We start from the raw sequence: 23,081 nt of genomic DNA, 5'->3' as shown, positions 1-23,081 counted from the left end.
CGCAAGTTTAAGTTTGTTCAACCTGAGCGAGTCTAACCATCAATCAGAGACCACTAGGATGACACACCAAATGACGCCCCCAATCAGAGACCACTATGATGACACACCAAATGATGACCCCACCCAATCAGAGACCACTATGATGACACACCAAATGATGACCCCCCCAATCAGAGACCACTATGATGACACACCAAATGATGACCCCACCCAATCAGAGACCACTATGATGACACACCAAATGATGACCCCCAATCAGAGACCACTATGATGACACACCAAATGATGACCCCACCCAATCAGAGACCACTATGATGACACACCAAATGATGACCCCCAATCAGAGACCACTATGATGACACACCAAATGATGACCCCCCAATCAGAGACCACTATGATGACACACCAAATGATGACCCCACCCAATCAGAGACCACTATGATGACCCCACCCAATCAGAGACCACTATGATGACCCCACCCAATCAGAGACCACTATGATGACACACCAAATGATGACCCCACCCAATCAGAGACCACTATGATGACACACCAAATGATGACCCCACCCAATCAGAGACCACTATGATGACCCCACCCAATCAGAGACCACTATGATGACCCCACCCAATCAGAGACCACTGTGATGACACACCAAATGATGACCCCACCCAATCAGAGACCACTATGATGACACACCAAATGATGACCCCACCCAATCAGAGACCACTATGATGACACACCAAATGATGACCCCCCAATCAGAGACCACTATGATGACACACCAAATGATGACCCCCAATCAGAGACCACTATGATGACACACCAAATGATGACCCCACCCAATCAGAGACCACTATGATGACCCCACCCAATCAGAGACCACTATGATGACCCCACCCAATCAGAGACCACTATGATGACACACCAAATGATGACCCCACCCAATCAGAGACCACTATGATGACACACCAAATGATGACCCTCCCCCCCAATCTGATAGGATAGTATGTGTACCTGGGAGAGGGTTATAGTGGATATTCTGTGTGGCAGGTAGCGGGTTATAGTGGATATTCTGTGTGGCAGGTAGAGGGTTATAGTGGATATTCTGTGTGGCAGGTAGCGGGTTATAGTGGATATTCTGTGTGCCAGGTAGAGGGTTATAGTGGATATTCTGTGTGGCAGGTAGAGGGTTATAGTGGATATTCTGTGTTGCAGGAAGAGGGTTATAGTGGATATTCTGTGTGGCAGGTAGAGGGGGTTATACTGGATATTCTGTGTGCCAGGTAGAGGGGGTTATACTGGATATTCTGTGTGCCAGGTAGAGGGGGTTATACTGGATATTCTGTATGGCAGGAAGAGGGTTATACTGGATATGGTTCACTGGATGTTACATTGAGCAGAATGGTGTAAATTCAACTGATACCAGGCGTATTTAACAGCTAAAATAACAGGGCCTGTTTTTATAATGAGGCTGGGAATAGTTGTGGTAAAAAATACTATCGTGGGTTTTAGCATGACGTCTGCGACTCATTTTCAGAACGCCATGTTTCGTAACAGTGACTGGTTTTCCTGGGATATTTGTTTTTCTTAATAAAAAAATAATAATAGATCTACGTACATATACAGTACATCATGCCAGTACATTAAATAGTACACATTTCCACAGCTAGTGAACCCCCCCACCAATCCAAAATGAGAATGTATGGTCCTTTATGGAGCCACTTCCAGTTTATCTCCAGACGCGAGTAAGTAAACGACAGCTGGAATACATTAAGAGGTCAAATAAACATACAAGAGGGGTCAGGCATCATCCACCTGCGTTTAAAATGACCTGTTACTCAGGCACTTTCCAGGAGGAGAGGTAGTAAGTGCTCAAATGTGGGTCTGATTTTAAAACAGAGAGGGAGGGGGGGGGTGGAGGAAAATAAACCTTTTCCCAACAACGTTTTCATCAGAGGAAGCACTTCGGAGTGAGGAATTAGAAGGGGGGCGGGGGGTCATGTCAGCATTAAATTGTTGGGTAAACAAAACACTATATTTTGTTCCATCGCTTTTTTATGCCCTCTCCCTCGTTTCTAAACACAGGAAGAGGTATATTAGACCCTACAGTGGTTTCTTTGAATATCTGGAGAGAGAGAGAGAGAGAGAGAGAGAGAGAGAGAATCTCAGTAAAACAAAATAGGTTCAGTTGCCAGGACCACAAATACAAATTCCATCTAGACACCGTTGCCCTAGAGCACACAAAAAAAACGATACATCCCTCGGCCTAAACATCAACGCCACAGGTAACTTCCACAAAGCTGTGAAAGATCTGAGAGACAAGGCAAGAAGAGGCTACTATGCCATCAAAAGGAACATAACATTTTACATCCCAATTAGGATCTGATAAAAGACACTTGAATCAGTCATAGAACCCAGTCATAGAACCCAGTCATAGAACCCAGTCATAGAACCCATTGCCCTTTATGGTTGTGAGGTCTGGGGTCCGCTCACCCAGTCATAGAACCCATTGCCCTTTATGGTTGTGAGGTCTGGGGTCCGCTCACCCAGTCATAGAACCCATTGCCCTTTATGGTTGTGAGGTCTGGGGTCCGCTCACCCAGTCATAGAACCCATTGCCCTTTACGGTTGTGAGGTCTGGGGTCCGCTCACCCAGTCATAGAACCCATTGCCCTTTACGGTTGTGAGGTCTGGGGTCCGCTCACCCAGTTATAGAACCCATTGCCCTTTACGGTTGTGAGGTCTGGGGTCCACTCACCCAGTCATAGAACCCATTGCCCTTTATGGTTGTGAGGTCTGGGGTCCGCTCACCCAGTCATAGAACCCATTGCCCTTTATGGTTGTGAGGTCTGGGGTCCGCTCACCCAGTCATAGAACCCATTGCCCTTTATGGTTGTGAGGTCTGGGGTCCGCTCACCCAGTCATAGAACCCATTGCCCTTTATGGTTGTGAGGTCTGGGGTCCGCTCACCCAGTCATAGAACCCATTGCCCTTTATGGTTGTGAGGTCTGGGGTCCGCTCACCCAGTCATAGAACCCATTGCCCTTTATGGTTGTGAGGTCTGGGGTCCGCTCACCCAGTCATAGAACCCATTGCCCTTTATGGTTGTGAGGTCTGGGGTCCGCTCACCCAGTCATAGAACCCATTGCCCTTTATGGTTGTGAGGTCTGGGGTCCGCTCACCCAGTCATAGAACCCATTGCCCTTTATGGTTGTGAGGTCTGGGGTCCGCTCACCCAGTTATAGAACCCATTGCCCTTTACGGTTGTGAGGTCTGGGGTCCGCTCACCCAGTTATAGAACCCATTGCCCTCCATGGTTGTGAGGTCTGGGTCCGCTCACCCAGTCATAGAACCCATTGCCCTTTATGGTTGTGAGGTCTGGGGTCCGCTCACCCAGTCATAGAACCCATTGCCCTTTATGGTTGTGAGGTCTGGGGTCCGCTCACCCAGTCATAGAACCCATTGCCCTTTATGGTTGTGAGGTCTGGGGTCCGCTCACCCAGTCATAGAACCCATTGCCCTTTATGGTTGTGAGGTCTGGGGTCCGCTCACCCAGTCATAGAACCCATTGCCCTTTATGGTTGTGAGGTCTGGGGTCCGCTCACCCAGTCATAGAACCCATTGCCCTTTATGGTTGTGAGGTCTGGGGTCCGCTCACCCAGTCATAGAACCCATTGCCCTTTATGGTTGTGAGGTCTGGGGTCCGCTCACCCAGTTATAGAACCCATTGCCCTTTATGGTTGTGAGGTCTGGGGTCCGCTCACCCAGTCATAGAACCCATTGCCCTTTATGGTTGTGAGGTCTGGGGTCCGCTCACCCAGTCATAGAACCCATTGCCCTTTATGGTTGTGAGGTCTGGGGTCCGCTCACCCAGTCATAGAACCCATTGCCCTTTATGGTTGTGAGGTCTGGGGTCCGCTCACCCAGTCATAGAACCCATTGCCCTTTATGGTTGTGAGGTCTGGGGTCCGCTCACCCAGTCATAGAACCCATTGCCCTTTATGGTTGTGAGGTCTGGGGTCCGCTCACCCAGTCATAGAACCCATTGCCCTTTATGGTTGTGAGGTCTGGGGTCCGCTCACCCAGTCATAGAACCCATTGCCCTTTACGGTTGTGAGGTCTGGGGTCCGCTCACCCAGTTATAGAACCCATTGCCCTTTATGGTTGTGAGGTCTGGGGTCCACTCACCCAGTCATAGAACCCATTGCCCTTTATGGTTGTGAGGTCTGGGGTCCGCTCACCCAGTCATAGAACCCATTGCCCTTTATGGTTGTGAGGTCTGGGGTCCGCTCACCCAGTCATAGAACCCATTGCCCTTTATGGTTGTGAGGTCTGGGGTCCGCTCACCCAGTCATAGAACCCATTGCCCTTTATGGTTGTGAGGGCTGGGGTCCGCTCACCCAGTTATAGAACCCATTGCCCTTTATGGTTGTGAGGTCTCTGGTCCGCTCACCCAGTCATAGAACCCATTGCCCTTTATGGTTGTGAGGTCTGGGGTCCGCTCACCCAGTCATAGAACCCATTGCCCTTTATGGTTGTGAGGTCTGGGGTCCGCTCACCCAGTTATAGAACCCATTGCCCTTTACGGTTGTGAGGTCTGGGGTCCGCTCACCCAGTCATAGAACCCATTGCCCTCCATGGTTGTGAGGTCTGGGGTCCGCTCACCCAGTCATAGAACCCATTGCCCTTTATGGTTGTGAGGTCTGGGGTCCGCTCACCCAGTCATAGAACCCATTGCCCTTTATGGTTGTGAGGTCTGGGGTCCGCTCACCCAGTCATAGAACCCATTGCCCTTTATGGTTGTGAGGTCTGGGGTCCGCTCACCCAGTCATAGAACCCATTGCCCTTTATGGTTGTGAGGTCTGGGGTCCGCTCACCCAGTCATAGAACCCATTGCCCTTTATGGTTGTGAGGTCTGGGGTCCGCTCACCCAGTCATAGAACCCCATTGCCCTTTATGGTTGTGAGGTCTGGGGTCCGCTCACCCAGTCATAGAACCCATTGCCCTTTATGGTTGTGAGGTGAGGTCTGGGTTATATGGATATTCTGTCCGCTCACCCAGTCATAGAACCCATTGCCCTTTATGGTTGTGAGGTCTGGGGTCCGCTCACCCAGTCATAGAACCCATTGCCCTTTATGGTTGTGAGGTCTGGGGTCCGCTCACCCAGTTATAGAACCCATTGCCCTTTACGGTTGTGAGGTCTGGGGTCCACTCACCCAGTCATAGAACCCATTGCCCTTTATGGTTGTGAGGTCTGGGGTCCGCTCACCCAGTCATAGAACCCATTGCCCTTTATGGTTGTGAGGTCTGGGGTCCGCTCACCCAGTCATAGAACCCATTGCCCTTTATGGTTGTGAGGTCTGGGGTCCGCTCACCCAGTCATAGAACCCATTGCCCTTTATGGTTGTGAGGTCTGGGGTCCGCTCACCCAGTCATAGAACCCATTGCCCTTTATGGTTGTGAGGTCTGGGGTCCGCTCACCCAGTCATAGAACCCATTGCCCTTTATGGTTGTGAGGTCTGGGGTCCGCTCACCCAGTTATAGATATTCTGGGGGTTACCCATTGCCCTTTATGGTTGTGAGGTCTGGGGTCCGCTCACCCAGTCATAGAACCCATTGCCCTTTATGGTTGTGAGGTCTGGGGTCCGCTCACCCAGTCATAGAACCCATTGCCCTTTATGGTTGTGAGGTCTGGGGTCCGCTCACCCAGTTATAGAACCCATTGCCCTTTACGGTTGTGAGGTCTGGGGTCCGCTCACCCAGTCATAGAACCCATTGCCCTCCATGGTTGTGAGGTCTGGGGTCCGCTCACCCAGTCATAGAACCCATTGCCCTTTATGGTTGTGAGATCTGGGGTCTGCTCACCCAGTCATAGAACCCATTGCCCTTTATGGTTGTGAGGTCTGGGGTCCGCTCACCCAGTCATAGAACCCATTGCCCTTTATGGTTGTGAGGTCTGGGGTCCGCTCACCCAGTCATAGAACCCATTGCCCTTTATGGTTGTGAGGTCTGGGGTCCGCTCACCCAGTCATAGAACCCATTGCCCTTTATGGTTGTGAGGTCTGGGGTCCGCTCACCCAGTCATAGAACCCATTGCCCTTTATGGTTGTGAGGTCTGGGGTCCGCTCACCCAGTCATAGAACCCATTGCCCTTTATGGTTGTGAGGTCTGGGGTCCGCTCACCCAGTTATAGAACCCATTGCCCTTTATGGTTGTGAGGTCTGGGGTCCGCTCACCCAGTCATAGAACCCATTGCCCTTTATGGTTGTGAGGTCTGGGGTCCGCTCACCCAGTCATAGAACCCATTGCCCTTTATGGTTGTGAGGTCTGGGGTCCGCTCACCCAGTCATAGAACCCATTGCCCTTTATGGTTGTGAGGTCTGGGGTCCGCTCACCCAGTCATAGAACCCATTGCCCTTTATGGTTGTGAGGTCTGGGGTCCTGCTCACCAACCAAGAATTCACAAAAATGGGAAAAACATCCAATTGAGACTCTGCATGCAGAATTCTGCAAAAATATCCTCTGTGTACAACGTAAAACACCAAACAATGCAGAGCAGAATGAGGCCGATACAGATATACAGGATACATCCTCTTCATGAAAGACGAGGTAGAGGGTTATAGTGGATATTCTGTGTGCCAGGGAGGGCGGGTTATACTGGATATTCTGTGTGTCAGGTAGAGGGTTATACTGGATATTCTGTGTGTCAGGGAGAGGGTTATACTGGATATTCTGTGTGTCAGGTAGAGAGGGTTATACTGGATATTCTGTGTGGCAGGTAGAGGGTTATACTGGATATTCTGTGTGTCAGGGAGAGGGTTATACTGGATATTCTGTGTGTCAGGTAGAGGGTTATACTGGATATTCTGTGTGTCAGGGAGAGGGTTATACTGGATATTCTGTGTGTCAGGTAGTGGGTTATACTGGAAATTCTGTGTGTCAGGGAGAGGGTTATACTGGATATTCTGTGTGTCAGGGAGAGGGTTATACTGGATATTCTGTGTGTCAGGTAGAGGGTTATACTGGAAATTCTGTGTGTCAGGGAGAGGGTTATACTGGATATTCTGTGTATCAGGTAGAGGGGGTTATACTGGATATTCTGTGTGCCAGGGAGAGGGGGTTATACTGGATATTCTGTGTGGCAGGTAGAGGGTTATACTGGATATTCTGTGTGTCAGGTAGAGGGTTATACGGCATTTACATTTACATTTAAGTCATTTAGCAGACGCTCTTATCCAGAGCGACTTACAAATTGGTGCGTTCACCTTAAGACATCCAGTGGAACAGCCACTTTACAATAGTGCATCTAAATCTTTTAAGGGGGGGGTGAGAAGGATTACTGGATATTCTGTGTGTCAGGTAGAGGGTTATACTGGATATTCTGTGTGTCAGGTAGAGGGTTATACTGGATATTCTGTGTGCCAGGGAGAGGGTTATACTGGATATTCTGTGTGCCAGGGAGAGGGTTATACTGGATATTCTGTGTGCCAGGTAGAGGGGGTTATAGTGGATATTCTGTGTGCCAGGTAGAGGGTGTTATACTGGATATTCAGAGGGGAGATGATGTGTCAGGGACGGCAGAGATCTGTGTGTCAGTTGGAAGAGGAGAGAGATAGAGGGTTATACTGGATATTCTGTGTGCCAGGTAGAGGGGGTTATAGTGGATATTCTGTGTGTCAGGTAGAGGGTTATACTGGATATTCTGTGTGTCAGGTAGAGGGTTATACTGGATATTCTGTGTGCCAGGGGGAGGGTTATACTGGATATTCTGTGTGTCAGGTAGAGGGGGTTATACTGGATATTCTGTGTGTCAGGTAGAGGGTTATACTGGATATTATGTGTGCCAGGGAGAGGGGGTTATACTGGATATTCTGTGTGCCAGGGAGAGGGTTATACTAGATATTCTGTGTGCCAGGTAGAGGGTTATACTAGATATTCTGTGTGTCAGGTAGAGGGTTATACTGGATATTCTGTGTGTCAGGTAGAGGGTTATACTGGATATTCTGTGTGCCAGGGAGAGGGTTATACTGGATATTCTGTGTGTCAGGTAGAGGGTTATACTGGATATTCTGTGTGTCAGGTAGAGGGTTATACTGGATATTCTGTGTGTCAGGGAGAGGGTTATACTGGATATTCTGTGTGCCAGGTAGAGGGGGTTATACTGGATATTCTGTGTGTCAGGTAGAGGGTTATACTGGATATTCTGTGTGTCAGGTAGAGGGTTATACTGGATATTCTGTGTGCCAGGGGGAGGGTTATACTGGATATTCTGTGTGTCAGATAGAGGGGGTTATACTGGATATTTTGTGTGTCAGGTAGAGGGTTATACTGGATATTCTGTGTGCCAGGGAGAGGGGGTTATACTGGATATTCTGTGTGCCAGGGAGAGGGTTATACTAGATATTATGTGTGCCAGGTAGAGGGTTATACTAGATATTCTGTGTGTCAGGTAGAGGGTTATACTGGATATTCTGTGTGCCAGGGAGAGGGTTATACTGGATATTCTGTGTGTCAGGTAGAGGGTTATACTGGATATTCTGTGTGTCAGGTAGGGGGGGGTTATACTGGATATTCTGTGTGTCAGGTAGAGGGTTATACTGGATATTCTGTGTGCCAGGGAGAGGGGGTTATACTGGATATTCTGCGTGCCAGGGAGAGGGATATACTAGATATTCTGTGTGCCAGGTAGAGGGTTATACTGGATATTCTGTGTGCCAGGTAGAGGGTTATACTGGATATTCTGTGTGCCAGGGAGAGGGGGTGATACTGGATATTCTGTGTGCCAGGGAGAGGGTTATACTGGATATTCTGTGTGTCAGGTAGAGGGTTATACTGGATATTCTGTGTGTCAGGTAGAGGGTTATACTGGATATTCTGTGTGCCAGGTAGAGGGTTATACTGGATATTCTGTGTGCCAGGTAGAGGGGTTAACCTGGATATTCTGTGTGTCAGGTAGAGGGTTATACTGGATATTCTGTGTGCCAGGGAGAGGGGGTTATACTGGATATTCTGTGTGCCAGGGAGAGTGTTATTCTGGATATTCTGTGTGTCAGGTAGAGGGTTATACTGGATATTCTGTGTGCCAGGTAGAGGGGGTTATACTGGATATTCTGTGTGTCAGGTAGAGGGTTATACTGGATATTCTGTGTGTCAGGTAGAGGGTTATACTGGATATTCTGTGTGCCAGGTAGAGGGGGTTATACTGGATATTCTGTGTGTCAGGTAGAGGGTTATACTGGATATTCTGTGTGCCAGGGAGAGGGGGTTATACTGGATATTCTGTGTGCCAGGGAGAGGGTTATACTAGATATTCTGTGTGCCAGGTAGAGGGTTATACTGGATATTCTGTGTGTCAGGTAGAGGGTTATACTGGATATTCTGTGTGTCAGGTAGAGGGTTATACTGGATATTCTGTGTGCCAGGGGGAGGGTTATACTGGATATTCTGTGTGTCAGGTAGAGGGGGTTATACTGGATATTTTGTGTGTCAGGTAGAGGGTTATACTGGATATTCTGTGTGCCAGGGAGAGGGGGTTATACTGGATATTCTGTGTGCCAGGGAGAGGGTTATACTAGATATTATGTGTGCCAGGTAGAGGGTTATACTAGATATTCTGTGTGTCAGGTAGAGGGTTATACTGGATATTCTGTGTGCCAGGGAGAGGGTTATACTGGATATTCTGTGTGTCAGGTAGAGGGTTATACTGGATATTCTGTGTGTCAGGTAGGGGGGGGTTATACTGGATATTCTGTGTGCCAGGTAGAGGGGGTTATACTGGATATTCTGTGTGCCAGGTAGGGGGGGTTCTACTGGATATTCTGTGTGTCAGGTAGAGGGTTATACTAGATATTCTGTGTGCCAGGTAGAGGGGGTTATACTGGATATTCTGTGTGTCAGGTAGAGGGTTATACTGGATATTCTGTGTGCCAGTTAGAGGGTTATACTGGATATTCTGTGTGCCAGGTAGAGGGTTATACTGGATATTCTGTGTGCCAGGGAGAGGGGGTGATACTGGATATTCTGTGTGCCAGGGAGAGGGTTATACTGGATATTCTGTGTGTCAGGTAGAGGGTTATAATGGATATTCTGTGTGTCAGGTAGAGGGTTATACTGGATATTCTGTGTGCCAGGTAGAGGGGGTTAACCTGGATATTCTGTGTGTCAGGTAGAGGGTTATACTGGATATTCTGTGTGCCAGGGAGAGGGAGTTATACTGGATATTATGTGTGCCAGGGAGAGGGTTATACTGGATATTCTGTGTGTCAGGTAGAGGGTTATAATGGATATTCTGTGTGTCAGGTAGAGGGTTATACTGGATATTCTGTGTGCCAGGTAGAGGGGGTTAACCTGGATATTCTGTGTGTCAGGTAGAGGGTTATACTGGATATTCTGTGTGCCAGGGAGAGGGAGTTATACTGGATATTCTGTGTGCCAGGGAGAGGGTTATACTGGATATTCTGTGTGTCAGGTAGAGGGCTATACTGGATATTCTGTGTGCCAGGTAGAGGGGGTTATACTGGATATTCTGTGTGTCAGGTAGAGGGTTATACTGGATATTCTGTGTGCCAGGGAGAGGGGGTTATACTGGATATTCTGCGTGCCAGGGAGAGGGTTATACTAGATATTCTGTGTGCCAGGTAGAGGGTTATACTGGATATTCTGTGTGCCAGGTAGAGGGTTATACTGGATATTCTGTGTGCCAGGGAGAGGGGGTGATACTGGATATTCTGTGTGCCAGGGAGAGGGTTATACTGGATATTCTGTGTGTCAGGTAGAGGGTTATACTGGATATTCTGTGTGTCAGGTAGAGGGTTATACTGGATATTCTGTGTGCCAGGTAGAGGGTTATACTGGATATTCTGTGTGTCAGGTAGAGGGGGTTAACCTGGATATTCTGTGTGTCAGGTAGAGGGTTATACTGGATATTCTGTGTGCCAGGGAGAGGGGGTTATACTGGATATTCTGTGTGCCAGGGAGAGTGTTATTCTGGATATTCTGTGTGTCAGGTAGAGGGTTATACTGGATATTCTGTGTGCCAGGTAGAGGGGGTTATACTGGATATTCTGTGTGTCAGGTAGAGGGTTATACTGGATATTCTGTGTGCCAGGGAGAGGGTTATACTAGATATTCTGTGTGCCAGGGAGAGGGTTATACTGGATATTCTGTGTGTCAGGTAGAGGGTTATACTGGATATTCTGTGTGCCAGGTAGAGGGGGTTATACTGGATATTCTGTGTGTCAGGTAGAGGGTTATACTGGATATTTTGTGTGTCAGGTAGAGGGGGTTATACTGGATATTCTGTGTGCCAGGGAGAGGGTTATACTAGATATTCTGTGTGCCAGGTAGAGGGTTATACTGGATATTCTGTGTGCCAGGTAGAGGGTTATACTGGATATTCTGTGTGCCAGGGAGAGGGGGTGATACTGGATATTCTGTGTGCCAGGGAGAGGGTTATACTGGATATTCTGTGTGTCAGGTAGAGGGTTATACTGGATATTCTGTGTGTCAGGTAGAGGGTTATACTGGATATTCTGTGTGCCAGGTAGAGGGTTATACTGGATATTCTGTGTGCCAGGTAGAGGGGGTTAACCTGGATATTCTGTGTGTCAGGTAGAGGGTTATACTGGATATTCTGTGTGCCAGGGAGAGGGGGTTATACTGGATATTCTGTGTGTCAGGGAGAGGGTTATACTGGATATTCTGTGTGCCAGGTAGAGGGGGTTATACTGGATATTCTGTGTGTCAGGGAGAGGGTTATACTGGATATTCTGTGTGCCAGGGAGAGGGTTATACTGGATATTATGTGTGCCAGGGAGAGGGTTACACTGGGGTTATACTGGATATTCTGTGTGCCAGGGAGAGGGGGTTATACTGGATATTCTGTGTGCCAGGTAGAGGGTTATACTAGCTTTCTGTGTGTATGATCTGTGCAGTAATATTGTTTTTCTCCCAGAGCCATTTGCATTGCTAGTTATAGCCTAATGTTAGCTAGCTAACTTTGAACCTGGTTGGTTAGCTACCTGCAGATTAATGCAGTGTAGTAATGTATTGAGTTGGGATTATGGTTCATTGTTTAGCCAACTAGCTACATGTTTTGTCAATACAATCCACTATGCAAGTAACCATTTCAATACAATGTTTATGATGTCACTATGACAACTGTCGATAGACGTAGCTGGTAAATTCTCTCTGGTTATCTACGCTGTCATCTCAGTGTGCCAGAGCGCAGAATAATTGACGCATTTACAAAACGCTCAACACCCGTTGAATACGGCCGGTGTCAGTAAACGTTGGCAAAAAAAAAGCTGGAAAAAAAGGCTGTTTTCATGTTATCCAGAGCGTTGGTGACTGCAACTGTGCTGCTGGCAACAATTTAATGATGCTGTTTTTGCCGACGTTTACTGACATCGGACATATTCAGCGGATGTTGAGCGTTCGTAAAGTGCGCTCTGGCACACTCAGATGAGAGTGCTCTGAAATCAGAGTAGATAGCCAGAGTGAATTTACCAATGCACCCTGTGTCTGGAAGTAGCTAGCCAAGAGGGAGGGGGGGAGGGTTGCTTACATAGTCAACAAGCAGTTGGAAAAATGAGTATCTGGTGGTTCTGGCCCTCCCTCCCTCGCTCTCTCCCCCTCATGTAAATTCTATAATTGGGTCTGCCACAGGGGAAGGTAGAGAGAGGTCAGACCCAACCTTTCCTCTTCTAGGAGATTAGAGTGGATTCATTCACTAATCTATCACAGCCCCCATAGCCAACCAACCCCCTGATAACTAACCTATCACCACCCTGTTAGCCAACCAACCCCCTGACAAATAACCTAACACCACACCCTTAGCCAACCAACCCCCTGACAACTGACCTATCACCACCCTGTTAGCCAACCAACCCCCTGATAACTAACCTATCACAACCCACTTAGCCAACCAACCCCCTGATAACTAACCTATCACGACCCACTTAGACAACCAACCGCCTGACAAAAATGCCAAACACAGTCCCCTCCCTCCCTTCCTCCCTCCCTCCCTCCCTTCTTTTAAGCCATTTTCCTCCTATTCCACATTTCATTATGGGGAAGCGATCGTATTCTAACCATGGCTCTAACCATCCTCTAGAGCAGGGGTACTCCAGCTATCCTCTAGAGCAGGGGTACTCCAGCTATCCTCTAGAGCAGGGGTACTCCAGCTATCCTCTAGAGCAGTGGTACTCCAGCTATCCTCTAGAGCAGTGGTACTCCAGCTATCCTCTAGAGCAGGGGTACTCCAGCTATCCTCTAGAGCAGGGGTACTCCAGCTATCCTCTAGAGCAGGGGTACTCCAGCTATCCTCTAGAGCAGTGGTACTCCAGCTATCCTCTAGAGCAGGGGTACTCCAGCTATCCTCTAGAGCAGTGGTACTCCAGCTATCCTCTAGAGCAGGGGTACTCCAGCTATCCTCTAGAGCAGGGGTACTCCAGCTATCCTCTAGAGCAGGGGTACTCCAGCTATCCTCTAGAGCAGGGGTACTCCAGCTATCCTCTAGAGCAGTGGTACTCCAGCTATCCTCTAGAGCAGGGGTACTCCAGCTATCCTCTAGAGCAGTGGTACTCCAGCTATCCTCTAGAGCAGGGGTACTCCAGAACTATTTGAGAAGGTCTGGTCACACACATTTCCTAGGTGGCAAATGTCTGGTTGGATAATGTAATTTATCGCCATAGTAACTGGAGTTGTGTGTGTGTATAGGTGGCAGGGAAGTCAGGCGCAGGAGAACCAAACTGAATGTAATGGAGTTATTTAATAACGATAAACGGGACATAACTCCAAACACTAAATGTAACAATAAAACAAAATGGGTACGAGGACCCGATCGCGCACCAATACAAAACAACACTGAATAACAAACAATCTCTGACAAAGACATGAGGGGAAACAGAGGGTTAAATACACAACAGGTAATGAATGGGATTGAAAACAGGTGTGTGGGAAGACAAGACAAAACCAATGGAAAATGAAAAATGGATCAATGATGGGTAGAAGACCGGTGACGTCGACCGCCGAGCACCGCCCGAACAAGGAGAGGCTTCGACTTCGGGCAGAAGTGGTGACAGTAACAAACCCCATGCACCCCAAAACTGATCCCATGCACCCCAAAACTGATCCCATGCAACCCAAAACTGATCCCATGCACCCCAAAACTGATCCCATTCCCCCCAAAACTGATCCCATGCACCCCAAAACTGATCCCATGCACCCCAAAACTGATCCCATGCACCCCAAAACTGATCCCACCCCTACATGTTGGTGGAGAGAAAATGTTGCGTTTAAACCTAATTTCCCCAAATTCTACCCATTTCACCATGTCTTATGTGTGTTTATTATGATACCAGGGGAAGCCAGACAGAGAAACAAATAAAATAAACACTTTTTTCTCACTGATGCCTCTCCAACAGGTCTCCCCTGATGCCTCTCCAACAGGTCTCCCCTGATGCCTCTCCAACAGGTCTCCCCTGATGCCTCTCCAACAGGTCTCCCCTGATGCCTCTCCAACAGGTCTCCCCTGATGCCTCTCTAACAGGTCTCCCCTGATGCCTCTCCAACAAGTCTCCCCTGATGCCTCTCCAACAGGTCTCCCCTGATGCCTCTCCAACAGGTCTCCCCTGATGCCTCTCCAACAGGTCTCCCCTGATGCCTCTCCAACAGGTCTCCCCTGATGCCTCTCTAACAGGTCTCCCCTGATGCCTCTCCAACAGGTCTCCCCTGATGCCTCTCTAACAGGTCTCCCCTGATGCCTCTCCAACAGGTCTCCCCTGATGCCTCTCCAACAGGTCTCCCCTGATGCCTCTCCAACAGGTCTCCCCTGATGCCTCTCTAACAGGTCTCCCCTGATGCCTCTCCAACAAGTCTCCCTGATGCCTCTCCAACAGGTCTCCCTGATGCCTCTCCAACAGGTCTCCCTGATGCCTCTCCAACAGGTCTCCCCTGATGCCTCTCCAACAGGTCTCCCCTGATGCCTGTCCAACAGGTCTCCCTGATGCCTCTCCAACAGGTCTCCCCTGATGCCTCTCCAACAGGTCTCCCCTGATGCCTCTCCAACAGGTCTCCCCTGATGCCTCTCCAACAGGTCTCCCCTGATGCCTCTCCAACAGGTCTCCCCTGATGCCTCTCCAACAGGTCTCCCCTGATGCCTCTCTAACAGGTCTCCCTGATGCCTCTCCAACAGGTCTCCCTGATGCCTCTCCAACAGGTCTCCCCTGATGCCTCTCTAACAGGTCTCCCCTGATGCCTCTCCAACAGGTCTCCCCTGATGCCTCTCTAACAGGTCTCCCCTGATGCCTCTCCAACAGGTCTCCCCTGATGCCTCTCCAACAGGTCTCCCCTGATGCCTCTCTAACAGGTCTCCCCTGATGCCTCTCCAACAAGTCTCCCCTGATGCCTCTCCAACAGGTCTCCCCTGATGCCTCTCCAACAGGTCTCCCCTGATGCCTCTCCAACAGGTCTCCCCTGATGCCTCTCCAACAGGTCTCCCCTGATGCCTCTCCAACAGGTCAGACGTTGCTGACAGAATGGTAGAGGTGGGGGGGACCCCACTACGTAGTAATGGCCAGACGTTGCCGACGGAATGGTAGAGGTGGGGGTGGGGACCCCACTACGTAGTAATGGCCAGACGTTGCTGACGGAATGGTAGAGGTGGGGGGAACACCACTACGTAGTAATGGCCAGACGTTGCTGACGGAGTGGTAGAGGTGGGGGGCCCACTACGTAGTAATGGCCAGATGTTGCTGACGGAATGGTAGAGGTGGGGGGGACCCCACTACGTAGTAATGGCCAGACGTTGCTGACGGAATGGTAGAGGTGGGGAGGGGGGACCCCACTACGTAGTAATGGCCAGACGTTGCTGACGGAATGGTAGAGGTGGGGGGGACCCCACTACGTAGTAATGGCCAGACGTTGCTGACGGAATGGTAGAGGTGGGGGGACCCCACTACGTAGTAATGGCCAGACGTTGCTGACGGAATGGTAGAGGTGGGGGGAACACCACTACGTAGTAATGGCCAGACGTTGCTGACGGAGTGGTAGAGGTGGGGGGGCCCCACTACGTAGTAATGGCCAGATGTTGCTGACGGAATGGTAGAGGTGGGGGGACCCCACTACGTAGTAATGGCCAGACGTTGCTGACGGAATGGTAGAGGTGGGGAGGGGGACCCCACTACGTAGTAATGGCCAGACGTTGCTGACGGAATGGTAGAGGTGGGGGGACCCCACTACGTAGTAATGGCCAGACGTTGCTGACGGAATGGTAGAGGTGGGGGACCCCACTACGTAGTAATGGCCAGACGTTGCTGACGGAATGGTAGAGGTGGGGAGGGGGGACCCCACTACGTAGTAATGGCCAGACGTTGCTGACGGAATGGTAGCGCTGGGGGGGGGACCCCACTACGTAGTAATGGCCAGACGTTGCTGACGGAATGGTAGAGGTGGGGGGGGGACCCCACTACGTAGTAATGGCCAGACGTTCCTGATGGAATGGTAGAGGTGGGGGGGACCCCACTACGTAGTAATGGCCAGATGTTGCTGACGGAATGGTAGAGGTGGGGGGGACCCGACTACGTAGTAATGGCCAGACGTTGCTGACGGAATGGTAGAGGTGGGGGGGGGACCCCACTACGTAGTAATGGCCAGACGTTGCTGACGGAATGGTAGAGGTGGAGGGGGGGGCCCACTACGTAGTAATGGCCAGACGTTGCTGACGGAATGGTAGAGGTGGGGGGGGACCCAACTACGTAGTAATGGCCAGACGTTGCTGACGGAATGGTAGAGGTGGGGGGGACCCCACTACGTAGTAATGGCCAGACGTTGCTGACGGAATGGTAGAGGTGGGGAGGGGGGACCCCACTACGTAGTAATGGCCAGACGTTGCTGACGGAGTGGTAGAGGTGGGGAGGGGGGACCCCACTACGTAGTAATGGCCAGACGTTGCTGACGGAATGGTAGAGGTGGGGGGGACCCCACTACGTAGTAATGGCCAGACGTTGCTGACGGAATGGTAGAGGTGGGGGGACCCCACTACGTAGTAATGGCCAGACGTTGCTGACGGAATGGTAGAGGTGGGGGGGACCCCACTACGTAGTAATGGCCAGACGTTGCTGATGGAGTGGTAGAGGTGGGGGGGACCCCACTACGTAGTAATGGCCAGACGTTGCTGACGGAATGGTAGAGGTGGGGAGGGGGGACCCCACTACGTAGTAATGGCCAGACGTTGCTGACGGAATGGTAGAGGTGGGGGGGGGACCCCACTACGTAGTAATGGCCAGACGTTGCTGACGGAATGGTAGAGGTGGGGAGGGGGGACCCCACTACGTAGTAATGGCCAGACGTTGCTGACGGAATGGTAGAGGTGGGGGTGGGCACCCCACTACGTAGTAATGGCCAGACGTTGCTGACGGAATGGTAGAGGTGGGGGGAACACCACTACGTAGTAATGGCCAGACGTTGCTGACGGAATGGTAGAGGTGGGGTGGGGACCCCACTACGTAGTAATGGCCAGATGTTGCTGACGGAATGGTAGAGGTGGGGGGGACCCCACTACGTAGTAATGGCCAGACGTTGCTGACGGAATGGTAGAGGTGGGGGGGGGACCCCACTACGTAGTAATGGCCAGACGTTGCTGACGGAATGGTAGAGGTGGGGGGGACCCCACTACGTAGTAATGGCCAGACGTTGCTGATGGAATGGTAGCGCTGGGGGGGGGACCCCACTACGTAGTAATGGCCAGACGTTGCTGACGGAATGGTAGAGGTGGGGGGGGACCCCACTACGTAGTAATGGCCAGACGTTCCTGATGGAATGGTAGAGGTGGGGGGGACCCCACTACGTAGTAATGGCCAGATGTTGCTGACGGAATGGTAGAGGTGGGGGGGACCCCACTACGTAGTAATGGCCAGACGTTGCTGACGGAATGGTAGAGGTGGGGGGGACCCCACTACGTAGTAATGGCCAGACGTTGCTGACGGAATGGTAGAGGTGGAGGGGGGGGGCCCACTACGTAGTAATGGCCAGACGTTGCTGACGGAATGGTAGAGGTGGGGGGGACCCCACTACGTAGTAATGGCCAGACGTTGCTGACGGAATGGTAGAGGTGGGGGGACCCCACTACGTAGTAATGGCCAGACGTTGCTGACGGAATGGTAGAGGTGGGGGACCCCACTACGTAGTAATGGCCAGACGTTGCTGACGGAATGGTAGAGGTGGGGGGGACCCCACTACGTAGTAATGGCCAGACGTTGCTGACGGAATGGTAGAGGTGGGGGGGACCCCACTACGTAGTAATGGCCAGATGTTGCTGACGGAATGGTAGAGGTGGGGGGGACCCCACTACGTAGTAATGGCAAGACGTTGCTGATGGAGTGGTAGAGGTGGGGGGGACCCCACTACGTAGTAATGGCCAGACGTTGCTGACGGAATGGTAGAGGTGGGGGGGACCCCACTACGTAGTAATGGCCAGATGTTGCTGACGGAATGGTAGAGGTGGGGGGGACCCCACTACGTAGTAATGGCCAGACGTTGCTGACGGAATGGTAGAGGTGGGGGGGCCCACTACGTAGTAATGGCCAGACGTTGCTGACGGAATGGTAGAGGTGGGGGGGGGACCCCACTACGTAGTAATGGCCAGACGTTGCTGACGGAATGGTAGAGGTGGGGGGGACCCCACTACGTAGTAATGGCCAGACGTTGCTGACGGAATGGTAACGCTGGGGGGGGACCGCACTACGTAGTAATGGCCAGACGTTGCTGACGGAATGGTAGAGGTGGGGGGGGACCCCACTACGTAGTAATGGCCAGACGTTCCTGACGGAATGGTAGAGGTGGGGGGGACCCCACTACGTAGTAATGGCCAGATGTTGCTGACGGAATGGTAGAGGTGGGGGGGACCCCACTACGTAGTAATGGCCAGACGTTGCTGACGGAATGGTAGAGGTGGGGGGGACCCCACTACGTAGTAATGGCCAGATGTTGCTGACGGAATGGTAGAGGTGGGGGGACCCCACTACGTAGTAATGGCCAGACGTTGCTGACGGAATGGTAGAGGTGGGGGGGACCCCACTACGTAGTAATGGCCAGACGTTGCTGACGGAATGGTAGAGGTGGGGGGACCCCACTACGTAGTAATGGCCAGACGTTGCTGACGGAATGGTAGAGGTGGGGGGGACCCCACTACGTAGTAATGGCCAGACGTTGCTGACGGAATGGTAACGCTGGGGGGACCGCACTACGTAGTAATGGCCAGACGTTGCTGACGGAATGGTAGAGGTGGGGGGGGACCCCACTACGTAGTAATGGCCAGACGTTCCTGACGGAATGGTAGAGGTGGGGGGGACCCCACTACGTAGTAATGGCCAGATGTTGCTGACGGAATGGTAGAGGTGGGGGGGACCCCACTACGTAGTAATGGCCAGACGTTGCTGACGGAATGGTAGAGGTGGGGGGAACACCACTACGTAGTAATGGCCAGACGTTGCTGACGGAATGGTAGAGGTGGGGTGGGGACCCCACTACGTAGTAATGGCCAGATGTTGCTGACGGAATGGTAGAGGTGGGGGGGACCCCACTACGTAGTAATGGCCAGACGTTGCTGACGGAATGGTAGAGGTGGGGGGACCCCACTACGTAGTAATGGCCAGACGTTGCTGACGGAATGGTAGAGGTGGGGGGGACCCCACTACGTAGTAATGGCCAGACGTTGCTGATGGAATGGTAGCGCTGGGGGGGGGACCCCACTACGTAGTAATGGCCAGACGTTGCTGACGGAATGGTAGAGGTGGGGGGGACCCCACTACGTAGTAATGGCCAGACGTTGCTGATGGAATGGTAGCGCTGGGGGGGGACCCCACTACGTAGTAATGGCCAGACGTTTGCGTATGGAGTGGTAGAGGTGGGGGGGACCCCACTACGTAGTAATGGCCAGACGTTCCTGATGGAATGGTAGAGGTGGGGGGGACCCCACTACGTAGTAATGGCCAGATGTTGCTGACGGAATGGTATAGGTGGGGGGGACCCCACTACGTAGTAATGGCCAGACGTTGCTGACGGAATGGTAGAGGTGGGGGGGACCCCACTACGTAGTAATGGCCAGACGTTGCTGCCGGAATGGTAGAGGTGGAGGGGGGGGCCCACTACGTAGTAATGGCCAGACGTTGCTGACGGAATGGTAGAGGTGGGGGGGACCCCACTACGTAGTAATGGCCAGACGTTGCTGACGGAATGGTAGAGGTGGGGGGGACCCCACTACGTAGTAATGGCCAGACGTTGCTGACGGAATGGTAGAGGTCGGGGGGACCCCACTACGTAGTAATGGCCAGACGTTGCTGACGGAATGGTAGAGGTGGGGGGGACCCCACTACGTAGTAATGGCCAGACGTTGCTGACGGAATGGTAGAGGTGGGGGGACCCCACTACGTAGTAATGGCCAGACGTTGCTGACGGAATGGTAGAGGTGGGGGGACCCCACTACGTAGTAATGGCCAGACGTTGCTGACGGAATGGTAGAGGTCGGGGGACCCCACTACGTAGTAATGGCCAGACGTTGCTGACGGAATGGTAGAGGTGGGGGGGACCCCACTACGTAGTAATGGCCAGACGTTGCTGACGGAATGGTAGAGGTGGGGGGGACCCCACTACGTAGTAATGGCCAGACGTTGCTGACGGAATGGTAGAGGTGGGGGGGACCCCACTACGTAGTAATGGCCAGACGTTGCTGATGGAGTGGTAGAGGTGGGGGGGACCCCACTACGTAGTAATGGCCAGACGTTGCTGACGGAATGGTAGAGATGGGGAGGGGGGACCCCACTACGTAGTAATGGCCAGATGTTGCTGACGGAATGGTAGAGGTGGGGGGGACCCCACTACGTAGTAATGGCCAGACGTTGCTGACGGAATGGTAGAGGTGGGGAGGACCCCACTACGTAGTAATGGCCAGACGTTTGCTGACGGAATGGTAGAGGTGGGGAGGGGGGACCCCACTACGTAGTAATGGCCAGACGTTGCTGACGGAATGGTAGAGGTGGGGAGGGGGGACCCCACTACGTAGTAATGGCCAGACGTTGCTGACGGAATGGTAGAGGTGGGGGGGACCCCACTACGTAGTAATGGCCAGACGTTGCTGATGGAATGGTAGAGGTGGGGGGGACCCCACTACGTAGTAATGGCCAGACGTTGCTGACGGAATGGTAGAGGTGGTGGGGACCCCACTACGTAGTAATGGCCAGACGTTGCTGACGGAATGGTAGAGGTGGGGGGGACCCCACTACGTAGTAATGGCCAGATGTTGCTGACGGAATGGTAGAGGTGGGGGGGACCCCACTACGTAGTAATGGCCAGACGTTGCTGACGGAATGGTAGAGGTGGGGGGGACCCCACTACGTAGTAATGGCCAGACGTTGCTGACGGAATGGTAGAGGTGGGGGGGACCCCACTACGTAGTAATGGCCAGACGTTGCTGACGGAATGGTAGAGGTGGAGGGGGGGGCCCACTACGTAGTAATGGCCAGACGTTGCTGACGGAATGGTAGAGGTGGGGGGGGACCCCACTACGTAGTAATGGCCAGACGTTGCTGACGGAATGGTAGAGGTGGGGAGGGGGGACCCCACTACGTAGTAATGGCCAGACGTTGCTGACGGAATGGTAGAGGTGGGGGGGACCCCACTACGTAGTAATGGCCAGACGTTGCTGAAGGAATGGTAGAGGTGGGGGGGACCCCACTACGTAGTAATGGCCAGACGTTGCTGACGGAATGGTAGAGGTGGTGGGGACCCCACTACGTAGTAATGGCCAGACGTTGCTGACGGAATGGTAGAGGTGGGGGGGACCCCACTACGTAGTAATGGCCAGATGTTGCTGACGGAATGGTAGAGGTGGGGGGGACCCCACTACGTAGTAATGGCCAGACGTTGCTGACGGAATGGTAGAGGTGGGGGGGGACCCCACTACGTAGTAATGGCCAGACGTTGCTGACGGAATGGTAGAGGTGGGGGGGACCCCACTACGTAGTAATGGCCAGACGTTGCTGACGGAATGGTAGAGGTGGAGGGGGGGGCCCACTACGTAGTAATGGCCAGACGTTGCTGACGGAATGGTAGAGGTGGGGGGGACCCCACTACGTAGTAATGGCCAGACGTTGCTGACGGAATGGTAGAGGTGGGGGGACCCCACTACGTAGTAATGGCCAGACGTTGCTGACGGAATGGTAGAGGTGGGGGGACCCCACTACGTAGTAATGGCCAGACGTTGCTGACGGAATGGTAGAGGTGGGGGACCCCACTACGTAGTAATGGCCAGACGTTGCTGATGGAGTGGTAGAGGTGGGGGGACCCCACTACGTAGTAATGGCCAGACGTTGCTGACGGAATGGTAGAGGTGGGGAGGGGGACCCAACTACGTAGTAATGGCCAGACGTTGCTGACGGAATGGTAGAGGTGGGGGGGACCCCACTACGTAGTAATGGCCAGACGTTGCTGACGGAATGGTAGAGGTGGGGAGGGGGGACCCCACTACGTAGTAATGGCCAGACGTTGCTGACGGAATGGTAGAGGTGGGGGGGGGGACCCCACTACGTAGTAATGGCCAGACGTTGCTGACGGAGTGGTAGAGGTGGGGGGACCCCACTACGTAGTAATGGTCAGACGTTGCTGACGGAATGGTAGAGGTGGGGGGACCCCACTACGTAGTAATGGCAAGATGTTGCTGACGGAATGGTAGAGGTGGGGGGGGGGCCACTACGTAGTAATGGCCAGATGTTGCTGACGGAATGGTAGAGGTGGGGGGGACCCCACTACGTAGTAATGGCCAGACGTTGCTGACGGAATGGTAGAGGTGGGGGGGACCCCACTACGTAGTAATGGCCAGACGTTGCTGACGGAATGGTAGAGGTGGGGGGGACCCCACTACGTAGTAATGGCCAGACGTTGCTGACGGAATGGTAGAGGTGGGGGGACCCCACTACGTAGTAATGGCCAGACGTTGCTGACTAAGTGGTAGAGGTGGGGGGGGGACCCCACTACGTAGTAATGGCCAGACGTTGCTGACGGAGTGGTAGAGGTGGGGGGGAC

The sequence above is a fragment of the Oncorhynchus nerka genome, linkage group LG13 (genome assembly GCF_034236695.1).
Source record: "Oncorhynchus nerka isolate Pitt River linkage group LG13, Oner_Uvic_2.0, whole genome shotgun sequence".
NCBI lineage: Eukaryota > Metazoa > Chordata > Actinopteri > Salmoniformes > Salmonidae > Oncorhynchus > Oncorhynchus nerka.
Note: the sequence above shows the minus strand (reverse complement) of the source record.